Below are 16,632 nucleotides of genomic sequence, written 5' to 3' on the forward strand. Positions count from 1 at the left end.
GCAGCCCGACTGCCTGCGCCGCAGCGGGGACTTCTCTGATATAGCGGCCCCGCCCCCTTCGGCTGGGGCCCCCGCCAATCACGGAGGCCCCGCCCCTCCGCCGCCGCCCGACCAGCCAATAGCAGCGGCCGCTCGGCCGCCGCCCGACCTCCCAAAGCCGGCTGAGTTCCCCCGGCCGCTGGGGAGGTGGTAGCTCGCGGGGGCTGAGTGCTGCGAAAGGAGGGAGGCCCCGGAACGCGCTTGCTACCTCTGCTCGCTGGGAGACGCTGCTCCGAGCCAGCGACCGCCCGGGGCTCCCACGTGGGGTCGCCTTTCTGTCGGGCTTGAATTTACAGTGATTAAACGCCTCCAGAAGCCTTGGGTCGCTCCAGTAGCGCGTTTGGGGGGCGGGGTGGTGGTCGTCGTAGTGAAAGCAGACAGCAAAGAGAGCAACCCCAAAGCCTGAAAAGAAAATGATGATTTCCCTGGGGTTTGCCTCAGTGGGCTGTAGGAAGGCGGAATTTGTGTTCTTTATTTTAGACCTCATCATTGAAAAAACAAAATATGAGTATCAAAGTTTTTGCTGTCGTTCAATAAGCCAGGGAGCTTGATCTAGTGCTTTCTCTATGAAACCTCTCCAAAGGCTTCTATTTACCCGTTGTGCTGAATCAAAACACCGTACGGGCGCTAAGGCCCTCTCTCAGGTTGTCCAACCTATCTCACGTCTTAGCTCATTTTTCATTAAACATTAATAGAGCACCTGCTCCAATGCCAGTCCCTTCTCTCAGGCAACCAGGTGTTATCCCCACCTTCAGAGTAACGGACTTATCTCAATAGAAAGTATTAATAATTGAAGGTCTACAAGTCTTCCCTCATTTACCACTTGTTTCTCTTAGTCAACGCGTTACTCAGCCTACCTCTGGTTTCTTTATAGGAGAAGCCAGAGATGTGGGTTTCAGCTTTGGACCGCTGAAAACTGACTTCATCTCTCTGCAGCTCAGTGTTTCAGCAGTCAGATGGAGACCACAATCTCTGCCCCGCTTTTCCCCAGCATTGCTGTGAAGAGCAGCAGAGATAATGTTCATAAAAGCACTTGAATGACCCGGTACATGATATATATAAGGAAACCTGTAACGTCAGCTCTGTCACTGCCTGCCTATGACTTCTGTCCTTATCCCTTTCCCGAAGTTCCAATTATCTCTGTTCTGGTTGTCTTCATTTCTGAAGAAGTAAGAAGGATATCAGAGCAGAAGACTACTGGTTAGGATCCTCCAACAGTCTTTCACTAAAGCCGACTCTGGCTAAAACGAAACCAAGTCCTGACCACCAGTGTTGCAGACGGGCATGCTCACTCACATCTTTCTTTGTGTCTTTTAAGAATACACCTCATGATATTGCGCTGCTGAAATAGTCCCGTCTAGTATCAGCTCTTGTTCCTCATTCACTTAATTTCAGTTTACTGATTTGGTAAATTTATCTGGGAGATAACATTTGGATAACTGTTATCTAATCTATGCTTAATCTCTAGGAATTTTAGATCCGGGAGAAGAGGTGAGGGGCAAGACGGAGGCCAAGTGTATTGGTTAACATTTTTGTTTATTGAGCGACTAAGTTGGCTAAACCAACGCCGACTAACCAAAAGTTGGCTAATTTAAGCAAAAGGGAATTTAGTACACAAATTTGGGGAGCTCACAGAATCAGCAGGGACTAGGCATGAAAATGAATGGAAAGGGAGACATATTGATTGGCCAAGAACAAAAATCAAAAACAAAACAACCAAACACCAAATATTTGGGATTTTACCAGGGATTTTTTTTTTTTTTTTTTTTTTTTTTTTGCGGTACGCGGGCTTCTCACTGTTGTGGCCTCTCCCGTTGCGGAGCACAGGCTCCAGACGCGCAGGCTCAGCGGCCATGGTTCACAGGTCCAGCCGCTCCGCGGCATGTGGGATCTTCGCGGACCGGGGCACGAACCTGTGTCCCCTGTATCGGCAGGCGGACTCTCAACCACTGCGCCACCAGGGAAGCCCGGGAAGCCCCCAGGGATATTTCTTAATACAAACCCAGATTATACTTTGGCTATGGGATGGTTGGTAAAGATTCCAGTTGCTTTTGAAATTGAATCACCAGATAAGACTGAAGAGGAGAAGGATTTCTTAAAACAATGCTAAAAATAGGAAAAAAACAGCACTTGGGGAGGGGATAGAAATCATTATGACCAAGAAGAAAAGGAATACTGGCTTCTCTTAGCATATACAGGAAATGGGAGACCCTAATCTACCTCTCTCTTCCTTGTCTTTCTCTTTCCTAATTTCTTCCTTGAGTAGAGAGATGGAGAGACAGGTTAGTTAGGAATGGGAAGGCTGAATTTGCTGGTTACTGGGTGAGAAAGCAGATTCTGTTCAAAGACCTGGTTCGGGAATAGAAAGCCCGCAGTAGAACTGCTTCCTAGAGGATCCCACCGTCTGGTAATGCTAGGAAATGCCTGGAGCCAGTTTCAAGCCTCAGCTGGGTCTAACTCCAAAATAAGCCTGCACACCCAGGCCTGGGGGTGGTAACTATATTGGATTGAGCTGTGACTGGCAGTTCCCGATTAGCCAGAGTGGTGCTACATGTTACTTGTGTCTGCTATCTTATGCTCTCGATTAGCTATCATCTTTTAAAGATAGCATTAAAATTAACCAGCAAAGTAAAAGGATCAGTTGCATGAAGGTAGATTTTAAAAATAGAAACCATAGCTTAAGTGGCTGTTCAAATACACCCAGACTCCACACTTTTACTCTCTCATATATGAGGGCTCAAGACTGGGCACCAGATAATATTTGTAGGATAAGATGTGATGGTCATCTGGCTGCAAACGAAGTCTGATCTGGCTGGCTGGATACCTCTCCATGTGCATTCCTCTCTAAACGCTGCACACACCACTGCAGAAATCCTGTGCTGGGTCAAAGGAAAGGCCCTTCTCCCTCCTCACCTCCTGAACGTTCATTTGTAAGAGCATAGAGGGAAGAACAGTTAGCGACTGCCTAAAAAACTGTCCCTTGGCTTTCACACATTGTTCAAGCTAATTATTCTATCAGCAATGCTTCATCGGGCACAAGTGTGCTAAACTGCGTGGAGTGAGCTGAAATCTCTCATTTGAAATGTTAGACCTGTGAAATTCAGGAGTAGTTTAATTTGATGTTGGCCTACCATCAAAGCAGAGCATCTCATTTCCAAAACTGGCTGTCTGAAGAGTCAAAGAAGGAATGGAGAGAGAATAGGCAATGCCCGTGTTCCAAACTCTGGAACATATTAAATGGCATTGTCTTAATTAGCAGGCAGTTTAAATGGTTTTTTTCCTAGTTGTGAGAGTTATGGTAATCTACTTAGAAAAGACTGAAAAGTACAAGGGAAAAATGAAGTACGTGTATTTTATCAGGCATTTCCAGTTAGTACTGATGTTTTACTTTTGTACTTTGCATGCCATGTGCTCTAAATTTTGATTGTGATATAATCAAATACTGCATATGAACTTCTGGAGAAATATCAAGAGAGCAAGAGACACTTGCCGTGGGAGTTCCAAATCTAAACCTAGTGTTACGAATATTAGGAAAATTATAAACAATTATAAACAGAAAGAACAACCTCCATGAAGAAATTCCAACTATTACTCTTTCTCAGCTTTCTTCTTTTTTTAAAAAAATTTTCTGAAGTATTTTCTCTGTTTGTTTTCCTTCTTACTCCTAGTATGCCCTGATATGTCACACTTTATGACATGTTTACTTCTTTGGCATGTATCCTTTAGTTGAGAGATGCTCAGATCTGGGAAATAATTTCCAATTTGGCAGGTTTTGTGTAACAACAAAAATATTTTGTGTAATACTTTAATACCTGTCTTCTATTTATGGAGATGGTCAATGATCAGGCAGTTGCTTCTCAGGTCTGGCGATATGCAAGTGCTATTCCACCCACAACAAGGTGTACAATCATTCTGACCTTGAATGAGGTTGGGTAGATAGATGCTAGGGATGCAGCTGGGAGCCATGGAACAGAGGACAGACCCAGTGCGCCCGAGGCTCAAACTCACAAACCTGTCCTAATTGGTAGGTATTCTAACCGGTTGCTCTGTAATGACACCCCCCTTCCCTGCCCCTCACACCATGTCTGAGCATACCTTTCTGTAAAAAGGGGTCAGCATGATATATTGTGTGGGGGTGCGTGACATAGAACTTAGTGAGGGTGGCCATTCTCAAAATCAGTGGCTTATGAGGTAGTACCAACTTTCCAGGGATAAAATGACAACTGTTAGAAATGCTATAGAAATAGCGAAAGGACATGAAATCAGTTACATACTTTGGAAGAACCACAAGCTCTTATTAAACAAGATAATGAAAACTGAGTGCTTCGGGGTGAAGCAACTTCTCACTAAGCTTCAGTCACACCACCTCTCCCCAGCTCACTTACTGTGCCTGACATTTGCATATATTATAGCACTTGATATGCAAATCTTACCCCTGCTTCAGTTATTCAATATTTTGTCCTTGCTGTGATTTTAGAGATCGTAATGATTTGAAAATGACTTGAAAACAAAGGTTTGCTTTCTCCCTGGCAATCTCTCAGTAGCTATAAGTACCCAGCATCCTCTGTCCATTGCTTTTTCCTCCCTCTTCTCTCCCCTGGCTCAGAATTCCTGGGAGAGGCTGGACAAGAAGCCATCTGCATCCATGGATGAGGGAAAGCAACCTTGTCTCTCCCTATGTGCTTTGATGGATCTGAACCTCAGACCCTAGCCCTCCATCAGAGACGTTTTAGCTACCAGAGCCCAGGGACACAGCAGTCATTAGGTGGGGGTTGTGGGAGTTTCTCAGGTTGGCTCAAGCAAAAGAGGCTGCCCTTCCTAAGGCCCAGACTTCCAGGAGAAGAAGAGTCTGAGCACGTGCGCCCCAGTGGTTGGTGTGAATCTGGTGCCCACCAAAAGAGTCAGGCATAGATGGGCACTGTGAAGCCCAGAGAGCAAACCAGGTCTTGTGCTGACCTTAGTTTTTATGTAATTGCCCTTGGTTATCCCTTAATCACATGTAAAACTTGTCCAAACAGCCCAGCCCTGTCTTAGCTTTGTACAGAATATGGTGGGAATGACCTCAGGATCTCACTTGCATCTGAGTTTTAAATTATATAGAACCACTCTTGGGACAGTATGGAGGCAATAATAGTAATTACAAGGAATAATTCTAGAGAAAGGTGAGAAGTCCACCTGCCTACATATATGGAATGTTTACTTCTTAGTTTCCACCTTGGAGGATCTGGTTTTTAATTTTGTTTAGTGTTTTAGTTAGCTCAGGCTGCTGTAACAAAATACCATAAATTGGGTGGCTTAAGCAATAGAAATGTCTTCTTTTGCAGTTCTGGAGGCTGGAAAGCCCAAGATCAAGGTGTCAGCGTAGTGAGTTTCTGGTGAGGGCTCTCTTCCTGGCTTTTAGACAGCTGCCTTCTCCCCGTATCCTCACATGGTGAAAAAAGAGAGTGAAGAAGCAAGCTCTCTAGTGTCTCTTTTCATAAGGGCACTAATTCCATCAGGAGGGCCCCACCATCATGACCTCATTTAATCCTAATTGCCTCCAAAGGTCCCACCTCTAAATACCATCATATTGAGGGTTAGGGCTTCAATGTACGAACTGCGGGTGGAGAGGGACACAATTTAGTCCATAGCATTTAGGAATGCACCAATTCCATGTACTCCCACACACATTTCCCATCTTAATACATTTTCTACATAATGAATAAGTTCAAATATATATCTATTCATATTGACCTGAGGGGAATTATTACTAGCTCATCAATTGAAGTTTGGTTCACATTTTCACTGAGCAACATAATAACTTGTTAGCCAGAGTAAAATTCTTTCTAGCACATGCTTACAGGAGACACTAGTGTTTACTGAGTTGAGGGTCTGCTGTGGAATTTGCTTACTACTGTGAAATTTGAACATATTCTTTTATTTATCCACACTAAAAGTAATTTAAAAATTTTTAAAAAGTAAGGACACAAACCAGCAAACAAAATGCTTATAACTGATAGTTTTGGCAGTACACAGTTCATAAATTTGCTCACTGCTATTATTATTATTGTTGTTGTTGTTATTATTCATTGATAAGCTATTATTGCTATTATTTATTTGGTCTTTAGCATTCACTCATTTATTTATTCAACAGATGAAAGATATGCTAAAAAAGTGTTAGGCACTAGGGATGGAGTAAATAACAAAACTTCCCTCATGAAACTTACATTCCAGGAAGGTAAATAAACCATAAACAAGATAAGCAAGTAAACTGTAAATGCTAAGAAAAAAATGACTGAGGGCAGGGGGACAGGAAGTATGGGGAGTTGGGCTGGGGTATGATTTGCAGTTTTGGATAAATTGGCCATGGAAGGCTCATGTTACAGAAGCAAGACCCAAAGGATGCAGGGGATGGATAGATGGAGTCCTGTGAATGAATATCTGAGGGGAAAGCCTTCCCAGAAGCGGAAATCCCCAGTGAAAAGCTTTGGCGTTGGGGGCAGGGTATGAGCTTGAAGGTAAGGGGGAAATTAGGCAGAGGAGTGACAGCAGAATCTGAATTATATCCATTGTTAAAAATGATTGCATTTGGGCTTCCCTGGTGGCGCAGTGGTTGAGAGTCCGCCTGCCGATGCAGGGGACACGGGTTCGTGCCCTGGTCCGGGAAGACCCCCCATGCAGCGGAGCAGCTAGGCCCGTAAGCCATGGCCGCTGAGCCTGCGCGTCTGGAGCCTGTGCTCCACAACGGGAGAGGCCACAACAGTGAGAGGCCCGTGTACCGCAAAAAAAAAAAAAGACTGCATTTTATTTTCTTCATATTTGAAGATAAAGTCCAAGAGAATTATATGTGTAAATAATTGACAAATTATCTCTGTTAAAAATCCATACATTTGAACCTGCCTTTCCTTTAAAATACTGAAAGTTAAAATTCATTATTATTTTTTTCTTTTCCATCAAACCTAAACATTTGTTTTTCATCCATTTCTCAGAATCTGGCCACCAGTGGTAAATGCAAGGAAAACAATGTTCAAACAGCAAATCTCTTTATCTTGGGGTTGAATTTAGATGGAAAAACTTGTAATACAAAGTTCTAATTAGCTTCATTTTAAAAGAGTAGGGCAAATATACACTCATGGAAACAAGGTTCTATTTGGGTTGATATCATTGTTCTTGTCATGACTAAAACCTATTTTGATTTATCATAGACAAACAGCCCAAGGCAGGTGTTGGATTTCAGCATTGTGATAGATTAAGAAGAAGCAATATTCACATTTCCAGGTGCTTTGAGAATAATGAAATCCTCCCCTTCCTTTTCTAGCTCCAGTCATTAAGAGGTCTTTCTCAGATTGTAGTTGTTTCTAACCAGCTTCAAATATATATAGATTTTTTAAAAATCTCATCTAGCTGTGAAAATGCCTGCTTTAAAAACAGCAAGTCTTAGATGGTACATGAATGCAGGGTATAAAATGAGATAATATGGGCAAAAATACTTAGAAAAGAAAAAGTGATATTCAAATGTACAGTGTAAAATGGTAGTATTCCTTTAAATCGCTCACCTGTGTTCTGTGCCTTTATTATCCATTTGATGTACTGCTGTGTAAATCAGCTCTCCTAGGGGACAGTTCTTGCTGGTGGATGACTGGCGGGATTTGCTGCTTCTGGTGATATATAGTAAGACCAGTTAGATCATTCCTTACTATAAATGTAAAATCATGTTGGGCCATTAGAATTTTAGTGTATGTCATGAAAAGGAAAACACATTATCAATAATTAAAACTATCCTAAGTATTTACAGTGGTGCCTTGCAATATTTATGTAATATTAATAAGACCATGTTAAACATTTTTTAAGGTTTAAAAGGCATCTTTTATTATTTAAATTTTTTTTACTCGACATAACATTCAACTTACAGGAGAGAATAGTACAGAGAATTTCCATGCAGTTTTACACCAGAATCCTCAAATATTGATCACACTAGCTTTATCCTTCTTTCTCTTTATGTACGTAATCTTTTCCTGAACTGTTGGAGAGTAAAGTGCAGACATGATGCTACCTTTAACCCTAAATACTTCAAGGATAAGAATTAATTGAAATGAACATGCACATATCCCCAAATTAGGATATTATCTTACAGAATCACATGCAATTATCATAATCAGGAAATTAACTTTGATGTGATATTATTATCTAATATCCAGACCTTATTCATATCTCACCAATTGTTCCATTAGTGTCTTTTATAGAAAAAGAAAAACTCTGGGTTATGCTTTGCATTCAATTGTCACACGTTATCCATCTTTGAGCTGGAACATTTCATCAGTCTTTGTCTTTTATGACATTGATGTTTTGAAGATTATAGATCTTGTAGAATATGCCTCAGGTTGAGAATAATCATTTTAAAAGTAAAAGCAAATGTAACACACCTATTCCAAAGAAATGTAAAGGGTTTATTAAAGGCCAGACCTTCTCCTTAACATCCCTCACACAATTTTGCAGTCTCTGAAATCAGTTGTCGTCATAGATGGGGCTTTCAAACTTGAAATCTTATTTGGAGGTCATAAGGAGAGAAGGCTAAGACACTTGCCCTTAATTGCTGCGATCAAATTCCAATTAGATGGGTTGACAGTCAGCTTTGTGAGGGCTCGGCCATTCCTCACTGGACTAACCTTCATTTATTTGCAGGTTTTTCAAAGCTACAAAGCCCTCACTGTATGCTTTCATCAAAAGAAATTAAACTATGAAAAGGGTTCACTGTTCACCAGTCCCTCCCTCATCGCTGGGACTATTCAGTTCCCTTGACCTTCTTACCAGTTTCAGTAACCTTCCTACCTTCCCTAATAACGAAACTCTGGTCACTTGATGAGATTGCTTCACTGCCTCGCAGCTCTCCTGCTGGTGCTCCTGTTGTCAGCTCTCCTTCCCTTTGTTGTGGCAATGGAAAATGAGTGTCACATCCACCTAAGGAGCAGGAAAAGTATGCAGGTGTCAAGGGGCACATAGCAGGCAAGTCCTGTGTGGTTGGTTTATCAGATACCTCAGCCCTGTCTAACCCTTAGGTGCTCACCTTCAGGGTACTCTCAGCCTCTGTCGCATATTCCACCCCAGAGGAAGATTCTCCTGTAGGCCTCTGACGGTGACCAGCCCCTGGGGGCTCAGCATCCCCCATACCCAGCAAAAATAATAGAAGAGAAGAACAGAGAGAGGACAGAATCTGCCAGGGTAGCAGAGCCTTTAGGATCACCCCTCCCTCCTTACTTCACTGTTGATTAAAGTTTAAGAACCAGTGGGGTAATATAACTACCAATAGAATGTAAACTACACACCAAATCTATGAATGAAAATAACCTGGAAGGAAATACACAAAAATGTTGGCTGTGATTATTTTGGTTAAGAGGAATTTATAAAAAGAAATTTTTTTAAAAACCACCCAATTTTCTTTATTCTAGAAATTTAAATGAGTCGCTCTTGCTTTTGCTATCTAAAAAAATAGTATGGGCTTCCCTGGTGGTGCAGTGGTTGAGAGTCCGCCTGCCGATGCAAGGGACACGGGTTCGTGCCCCGGTCCAGGAAGATCCCACATGCCGCGGAGCGGCTGGGCCTGTGAGCCTTGGCCGCTGAGCCTGTGCGTCTGGAGCCTGTGCTCCGCAACGGGAGAGGCCACAACAGTGAGAGGCCAGCGTACAGCAAAAAAGAGAAAAAAAAAAAAGTATTAAAAATAGTCTTGTCGTAGTTCCTTAGCATTACTCGAAATATTAATGAGGTATTTTAAACTAACCAAAGAAATAGAACTTTGATATGGAGTTCCACTATGAATAACTGAAACTCCATTAGTTATACGTCAAAGGATAAATATTAATATTATTCTACCCACTCTGTCAATTCAAGATACTAATTAACTATTCAGGTTATTTCCCCAAATAATATTTAGCAGGTATTTATACTTGGACAAGTAGGTTACTGGAAAAGTAGTAGTTCTGGTAGTCTTTAAATTCTACTAAGCCCATGTTTCTTATTTTCCAAAATACCATACATTCTAATTACCTGAAAGTCCTTTGAACCTTGTTAATTATAATAATATCATCTCATTGCCCCAGGACAAATATTAAGGCAGAACCTTTTGACGGTTCTTCCAGTAACACCAACATGTAGTTTCAGATATAAAGGAAGGAACCAATTTAACTGGAGGAACAAGCGGTATCATAATAAAGAGATTTTCATACGGAAGGATGTCTTTATATATATATATACACACACACACACACACACACACACACACACACACATACACACCAAGTATATATTTTATATGACAATGTCTGAGATACTTCGAGAGAGAAATAAAGAGATGCTTTCTCTAAAAGCTTATGGGCTAAGTTAAACGGTAAGCCATTTGTTACCAACCTCCAATGTTTCCTATTCGTTGACTGTAAGATCATTCCGTTGTAAGTCTGCCACTTTCTATGTGATCATGTGTAAATTACTCACCTTGCTTAGCCTAAGTTTCATAATCTCTGAGGAGTTTACTTGCCTGTTTGATTTTGGTGAGAACTAAATGAAATTATGCAGGGTCCTTGGCACCCAATATGCCTACAATAATTATTGGCCATTATTACAACTCCATAGGTTTCCTCATTTGGAAAAGAAGGTGGTTGATTAGATTACGTCAAAATCATTTTCAGAATTTCCTACTGCTACCTAAAAAGAACCAGACTCTTATATGTTCTTCCTTAGTGGAACTTACTTGGTAAATGATTAAAAATCACTGCTGTTGAGTATATATTCTGAAACTTCATTATCAAAATTCTAATTACCAGTTATATTTCATTTTGAGTTTAATTCTACTGGTTTCCAATTTATGATTTTCTTTCATTTTGTATTGAATATGGGAGAAAATATTTAACTTGGGCTACATTTTGTTGTTGTTGAACTTGATTCATCATTTTATTGAACTGGGAGCATTGTCCTGAATAGTCTTTTGCCTTGGGCTCTTGGAAAGTAGGTCTATCAACACTGTCCTCTGTGGTGACCACAATTCATTCAGCATAGTCATGGCTACTAATATAATCCAAGTAGGTGGTATGATAGTCGAACGGCAGAAAAGCACTTCTAGATCATCTGTAGAGACTGTAGCATAATCTAGGTAAGTGTAGATGATCAAGTGTGGACTATAGTTCTAAGTCAGGGTTATTTCTATGTGGCCTTTTGTTTCACTACTAAAAAAATCACTAAACTGTTATGCTGGTAGTTTCATTATTATTTGGCTTAGCTAGACTTTTAACTTATAAACAAACAAACAAAAAGGACCTATTAGCAAAACAGTTTATTCCAAATGGTTTCTTTGAACTAGCAATACTGATTTTAAGATTAAATGCAGAGCTTTAAAATTATAGAATTCTTTAAAATTGTGCTGATCCTGGAATTTTCTTCTCCTATTTTGTCCTTTTGTTTCAGTAAAAGAGTGGCATTCTTTTTTTTTGTTTCTTTTGGTTTTTTTTTGTTTTGTTTTTTGCGGTACACAGGCCTCTCACTGCTGTGGCCTCTCCCGTTGCGGAGCACAGGCTCCGGACGCGCAGGCTCAGCGGCCATGGCTCACGGGCCCAGCCGCTCCGCGGCATGTGGGTTCCTCCCGGACCAGAGCACGAACCCGTGTCCGCTGCATCGGCAGGCGGACTCTCAACCACTGCGCCACCAGGGAAGCCCTGGCATTCCTTTTTTAGTCTCTACCTTCCTGGTCATGACTTACTGTACATTATACGGTTTTCTAAAGGGTGAGCTGACATACAATATAAAGTTATACAGGTGTGAGGAAGTGAAACATTTTATCCTTTTGATTTTCATATCTGGTTAAAAAAATCTACTTTCCTCTATCTTCATGAAAAAGAATCTAATAGCATGGCCTTTCCCCCTCAATCAGAAGTTATTTTCCAGGTCATCAATCCAACTTATTAATAGTTAATATTCTTCAAAACTCCTAGTTTGAATAGAATCCTCACAGATTGTTATTTTATGTCTGTGGTTTCATTATCTGGTTCCCTCCACTTCCAACCAAAGCTTTCAAAACTTTTCCCCCTCTATTCTTTTTTTTTTTTTTTTTTTGCGGTACGCGGGCCTCTCACTGCTGGCCTCTCCCATTGCGGAGCACAGGCTCCGGACGCGCAGGCTCAGCGGCCATGGCTCACGGGCCCAGCCACTCCGCGGCATGTGGGACCTTCCCGGACCGGGGCACGAACCCGTGTCCCCTGCATCGGCAGGCAGACTCTCAACCACTGCGCCACCAGGGAAGCCCTCCTCCTCTACTCTTTAAAGTAGAAAATGGGTTGTCATCTGGGCTAATATAACCTGAGTTCTCATTGCTTAGTAATGTATTCAGCAGGCTAAACCAGTCCTTTCTGAACTATTTGACAAATAGTAGGGGTATGGAAATGTTTTTGAGTTAATAAATGTTCAGCTCCCAAAGCAAGTTATATTTTAGCAAACTTATGAGTCGATATATATTAAGGGAGTCATTTTTAAAACAACCTTTTTATTTTAGAATAATTTGCAAAGATAGTCCCCGGGGGGTTTCCATACACCCTTCACTGAGTTTCCCCTAATGATAATATCTTGCATAACTGTGATACATTTGTCAAAACTAAGAACTGACATTGGTACAATACCATTAAATAAAACTACAGACATTTTTTGGATTTCACCAGTTTTTCGACTAATGCTCTTTTTCTCTTCCAGGATCCTCTCCAAGATACCACATTACATTTAGTTGTCATGTATCCTTAGTCTCCCCTGATCTGTGACAGTTTTTCAAACGTCCTTCATTTTTCACAACCTTGACAGCTTTGAAAAGTACAGCGTGGGTATTTTGTAGAATGTCCCTCAATTTGAGTTTGATGCAGAGTTGTAAGTGCCATTCCCATTGCACCCTGTCGGGGTAGAAGATATCAACATGATTTATCGTTGCCCTTGATCCCTTGGTTAAGGGAATGTATATCAGGTTAATGTAATTATCTCTAATTAAAAAAAAAAACTATCAATGCAGCCTCCAGATATAGTAAAGTAAGATATTTACAAACATGAACTTGACATATAAAAAGTATTGAATTTTAATTACAATTGCATACCACTTATTCAAATAATGATTATATATTTATCTCAGTGATATTGCTGTCTCTCCTTTAAATGAATAATTCAATTTATTACTTATCTTAAAATATCTGTGCAGTGACTGCATTGGAATGCATAGTAAGATTATTTCTGTGTTTTCTTTGCCATATTAAAGTTAAAAAGTTCTAAAAGTAAACTGCACGCAAATCAAAATGTTAAATCATTGTGACAATAATGTTGAAGAAATATTTCAACAATCCCTAAACTATCATTCATTGATCCTAGGCTGGAAACCCGTATCAAATGGCAATGCACAATCCTGGAATTTCTGTTCCCAATAGACAATTATCTGGGGAAAATTGGGCTTTGGTAGATCACTTAGCCACCAACCGTACACTGATAAACTGCAGCATATTAATGACAATGATATTTGTTTTTTATTGTATTTATTATAATACTCTTATTTAAATAATGTTTATGTATTTATTATTAAAATGTGCTTATTCTTGCACCATGGGAGAGTCACTTTAATTTTGATGATTGCAAGTGTGACCTTGAGCAAGTCACTTAACCTCTCTATGCTTCAGTTTCCTCATCTACAAAATGGAAATCATTGTACATCTTTGCTAGACTATTAGGCATCTCAAACTTAACACACCCAAAAACAAAATTTCTGATTCCAACCTACGTCCACATCTGCCAAATCTGCTCCTTCCTCAGTATCCCCACCTCAATAAATGACAACCTCACCAATTGCTCAGGAGAAAAGAATTTCTGGCTCCTCTCTTTTATACGTACCCTACATCTAATCCATCCACAAATCCTGGGCTATTACACTCATGTCCCTACTTCTGCTTTAGCTGCTCTACAGTGTGTCCCCCATAAGTAGCCACAGTGATGCTTTAAAATCGAATCACTCCTCTTCTCATAACCCTCCAATGGCTTCTTGTCTCACTCAGAATAAAAGCCAGAAAACTGGTAATGGCCCACGTGATCTGGTCCCCCTCCTTCTCCAGCCCACCTCCTACCCCTCCTGCTGGTTGCTCATTACCCTGCAGCCACACGGGCCCCCTTGCTATTCCTGAATTGAACGTGCTGTGCCTCAGGGCCTCTGTACCAGTTGTTCTCTCTGCTTAGAAAGCTCTGTCCCTGGGTATTTCCATGACTCACTTCCTTACCTCCTTCCACTCTTAACTCAAAGCCTTTCATGACTACATTCCATACCTTCTTTCCTGCTTTCTTGTTTGGCATAGCACCTCTTACCATCAGGCACAGTCCATCATTTGCTTGTTTATATTTTATTGCTTGACGCCGCCTTCCTCCTCTCCCTGTCTTCTCTCTACCCCCTCCAAATAGAATGTAAGCTTCCTGGAGCAGGTATTTTGTTTTGCTCACTGCTATATCCTCAGGTGCTAGAAAAGTGCTTGGCACATAGGAGATAATAATTTTGTGTGTGTTGGAGGGCCCCAAGACCACTCCCAGATCTGGTGATTTTCTAGAAGGACTGGCAGCAGTCATCACAGAGTCGTACTCACAACTAAGACTGCTTACAGAGAAAGGCTACCTGGTGCATTCAGCAAGAGAAAAGGTACAGAGGATGAAGTCCAGGGAAACCAGACACAAGCTTCCCAGGGTCTTCTCCCAGTGGAGTCACATAGGACACCCTTAATTCAACCAGCAATGAGTTGTGACAGAACATACACAATGTTGTCTACCAGGAAATTTCATTAGAGACTCAGGGCCCAGGGTTTGTTTTGCAAGTTGGTCACACACATAAGCACCCTCTGCCTGGCAGGTGCCAAAATCTCAGACTCCCCAAAGCAAAGCAGGTGTGCGGCATAAACCATGTTGTTTGCATAGACAGCCTGGGAACCATGAATCATTCTTATCAGTTCTGGGACTGGTGAGAACCCTTCCCAAATCCAAATTCCCGGATGCCAGCCAAGGGCCAACCTTGCAAGGTGGCCTTTCTAAAGACAGCAGTCTCGGGTTTGCCACATTTACTCTTTCTGCACAGTATGTTACAATAATCTGTCACTTTTTTGTGTGTGTGTGTGGTATGCAGGCCTCTCACTGTTGTGACCTCTCCCGTTGTGGAGCACAGGCTCTGGATGCGCAGGCTCAGTGGCCATGGCTCACGGGCCCAGCTGCTCCATGGCATGTGGGATCCTCCCGGACTGGGGCACGAACCCGTGTCCCCTGCATCGGCAGGCGGACTCTCAACCACTGCGCCACCAGGGAAGCCCAATCTGTCACTTTTTAATTGACCAAAAATGGAGCACTTTTGAGCTCAAGAGCAAGATAAGATCCATTAAAGAAAATAAAGATTCTTGTTTTGCACATTGGAATCCCATTGAATAGATTGTGAGCTTATTTATACTCATCAACACAGTTTGCATATTTTTAAAGTAGCCTGGCATGGAAAGAAGACATGGTAAGAACCTCGTGCGTTGCTTGGATTCTATGCATTTTACGATTTGTTTCTGAAGGGAGTGAGAAGAAGCAAGCTCTAGATGAAGCGAGTGTCTATAAGAGGGTGTCTTGTGATAGCCTTTAGTATAATATCTTTATTTTCTTGGATTTTTGCTTTTTGAGTACTCAGTGCTTAGCAAAGTACCTAGCATAGACGAAGAGCTACATAAATATTTGTACAGTGCATAAATGATATTGCTATAAATATTTAATAAAATGGTTCTATTTTATGGGCGTGTAAGTAAAATTCAACTCCTATTTGAGATAATTTGTGACAGATGCTGAATACTACTTGAAGACTGGTTATTACAGTTACTGTGATAAAACTGGTTAAAAGATTTTTTACTGAATCTTATTTAGGTGTGTTGGAATTGTAAATAAATAGTTGGCATATATTGCTTTTGTTTGCTCAAGCTAAAAGGAGAGGGGGAAACGTGTACGCACACACACACACACACACACACACACACACACCCTTAAAAACTGTCTGGAGTTGTGTAAGGTTGGAGGAAGAGAATCTCTAGTTCTCCAAATCTAGACTTGCTTACAGCAGCCTTCTTAAATGTGAGACTTTCACAGTAATGGTGAGACCGTGGAGAGATTTCTTAGGACAAGAATCTCCTAAGAAACTTAAGCCAAATCATTTTCCAAGTTGTAAAGACTGGTGAAAGTAAGGCTGGTTTACTGGGATCTGAAATGAAACAGGTAGACATTTAAGACAGGTAGAAGTTTAAATGTGCTTATAATCTTGATTTGAAAATGATATCTTGTGGTTTAGGAACTTTGCCCAATAAAGCTTCTTTTTTATAAATATTATATGTTTTGCCTGATAGATATTTCTAGAGCACTATGTAAGTGGAGCCTGGTAATTAGCTTTTAACATCTGATGAAAATTAGCATGGTTTTCATATATACATAGACATATATGCCTATGTGCATACGTACATATGTGTGTGTGTTTGTGTGTGTGTGTGTGTGTTTTAACTTCCCATGACTGGTTAAAAATGTTTACTTACTCCTATCTTGTCAGAAAATCCAAAATTT

Source organism: Mesoplodon bidens (assembly GCF_964165515.1).
Source record: "Mesoplodon bidens genome assembly, chromosome: 10".
Classification (NCBI taxonomy): Eukaryota; Metazoa; Chordata; class Mammalia; order Artiodactyla; family Ziphiidae; genus Mesoplodon; species Mesoplodon bidens.